General features: G+C 52.9%; 1 pseudogene; it reads left to right on the forward strand.

Moving 5' to 3' along the window:
* The first annotated feature begins 412 nt into the window (after positions 1–412).
* Positions 413–2,054, forward strand: LOC144160821 (26S proteasome regulatory subunit 6A pseudogene; annotated as a pseudogene).
* The last annotated feature ends 579 nt before the right edge of the window (positions 2,055–2,633 follow it).

Below are 2,633 nucleotides of genomic sequence, written 5' to 3' on the forward strand. Positions count from 1 at the left end.
GGCACCACCAAACTAGGTGTGTGAGGTCTGATGGAGTGGTGGTATGGCAGTAAGGACATCGAGGGGGCAGGTCAGGGGTATACTACTTGCGAAGTGTTTCGGGAGGCTTAGTGGCACTTCAGGCAGGGACGGATCCAGGCTTTTTGTGAGAGGGGGGTCAGCTCCTATCAGTGATGATGATGATGATGAGCAGGAGGAGGAGAAGGAGGAGCCTTATTTATTCACTGAAATTTTGGGGAAGCAAAAACGCAAGGAATACAAGTCATCAATTCACCTTTTTCTGCGATCTGAGTGGTCATCTTCTTGGAGGTTTAAATTCAAAAATTAAGGGAGGGGTCAGGACATCCGGACCCCCCCTCTGGATCCGCCAATGACTTCAGGAAGGACGACTGGTATTTAGATGCTCAGAGACATGTCCCTGAGTACAGGTGACCAATCTTTTTGCGACTACGTGTACAAAATGACTAAGGAGGAAATTATTCGCAAAACAGCGCTACTGGACGGCGACATCCCGAACATGAAGCTCGTGGTTCTGGACATCCCCAACGAGCTGCAACCGCAAGTGCAGAAGATCAAGGGAATCCACGACACAAGCTTCCACATCTAGTCTCTCATATAGCCGAGGTGCACAACGTCGACCGCCAGGTTCTTGGCGATGAGGACGGCACCAGCGCAGACCGCTGCGTGCAGCAAAAGGGCAAATCGGTTATCGTCCACACGTCATTGCACCGGACATTCTTCCTGCCACTTATCGGGCTCGTGGACGCCGAAAATCTGCGCAGCGGCCACTTTGTCGCAGTCGAAAATGACTTCTACGTCGTCCTGGAGACGCTACCGCAAATGTGCGATTCGGGCGTCACAGAAATCGAGGTAGACGATCGACCCACGGAGCAGTGCAGCTACATCGGTGGCCTCGACAAACAGATCGAAGATCTGTACGAGGCGGTCATTCTCCCCTCGACGCACAAGGAGAAGTTCCCCAACCTCGCAATAAGCCCTTTAGCTTCTCTGCGGACCTCCCGGAACCGGAAAGACCGTACTGGCTCGGGGGTGCACCACCGAGACCAGATCCCCGTTCCCCAAACTCGCGGGTTGCCAGCTGGCTCAAAAGGTTCACCGGCGATGGAGGAAAAAATCCCAAGTGCAGACTGAACTCGCCACAACCATCAAACCACCACGCCGGAACGCACGCCGATCAACGAACGCCCGCGCAGCTCCCCTGCCGTGGTTTCAACCGTGGCGACACCGACCGAAGCGGGCGGAAACTATAATGGCAAACTGTTCGCATGGCGACGCAGTGAAACATCCCCCTCGCGAGGGGCACGATCAAATGCAGAGCATTTCCGGGGGCGCACGACGTTAAGTAGTTTGCGTTACGTTAATGTTGTTGCACATGTGGCAACTGCTGACGAGAGAGCGCTCGTCAGCAGTAATTTGAATGAGTCAAGGATATAAGGCGCGTTCGTAGCCTCCCATTCTGTGTCGGCTTTGTGGCGCAGTGGGTAGAGCACCATGTACATTGCGTTCCGCCCGCAGGGTCGAGGGATCGAAACCAGGCGCCGGATAGTATTTTTTTTTTATATAGTGTAGGGGGAGGGGTGCGGACTACGACTACGGACGACAACAGACGTCAACGCGGGTGACATCGTGAGTTACTGAAATGCTCTGCATTTAAAATGGCGAGAGACGCGTTCGGGCTGGCAAAGAAGGCCTCGGCCATCAGACGCATCGGCGAGTTGGACGCCATCGGTAGCCACCATAGCATCGGCACCAAGCTGCCCGACTTGGAGTGGGGTGACGATGGGGAGGTGCAATGCGAAATGCATGGCCTTCTCAGCCAGCTGCACGGGATCGGCTGGAGCAATGACATCAACGTGATCGCGGCCATCAACCTTGTGGACATCCTGGATGCGCCCAGTCTGAGGTCCAGCCGACCAGAGCGAAAAATCGAATTCCAGCACCCCCATTACGGATCCAGGGTGCGGATCGTGCAGATACGCTGGCACAAGATGAAACACGGCAAGGAACTGAACTTCGAAGAGCCGGCGCGCTGAACCCCCGGCTCCCACTAGGCTCAGTTCACGGAAGTCTGCGTCGAAGCCTGCAGGATAGCCCTGGTGTGAAACGGCGACAGGATAAAGCGCGCCATACAGAATAACTGCCTCTCTCACCTACTTTATTTTTGCCCGAACTTAATTTGGATAGTCTAGCGAAGCTGTGTTTCCATGCGCAATGATACTGCCATAGTCAGTTAAACCACTGACATACCTTGGGTTTTGAGAAGTTTCATGATTTCAGCACACTCCTTACAATGCATTCAGAATTTCGATATTCTGGCCGATATAACTTTCAAGGTACACATTGTGCATTCAGAATTTTGATATTCTGGCTGATATAATTTTCAAGGTAGACCTTGTACTGGAAATTTCGCAGTGCTTAAGAATTTTCGGGGCAAATAACGTAGGTGCCTGTAAAATTAGGCGTTCTGTCCGCTGCAAGCGGCAGCTCTCTTGCCATAAGCACGCGCACGTATACAGTCCCACACATATAAGTACTTACGGTATGGTCCTTATCCGGTGCGCACGCGCATACCAATGTCCAATCCACTTGACAAGATGAAAAGCAGATTGAGC

Source organism: Haemaphysalis longicornis, unplaced genomic scaffold (genome assembly GCF_048455015.1).
Source record: "Haemaphysalis longicornis isolate Haplotype H1 unplaced genomic scaffold, Haemaphysalis longicornis Haplotype H1 scaffold_1, whole genome shotgun sequence".
NCBI lineage: Eukaryota > Metazoa > Arthropoda > Arachnida > Ixodida > Ixodidae > Haemaphysalis > Haemaphysalis longicornis.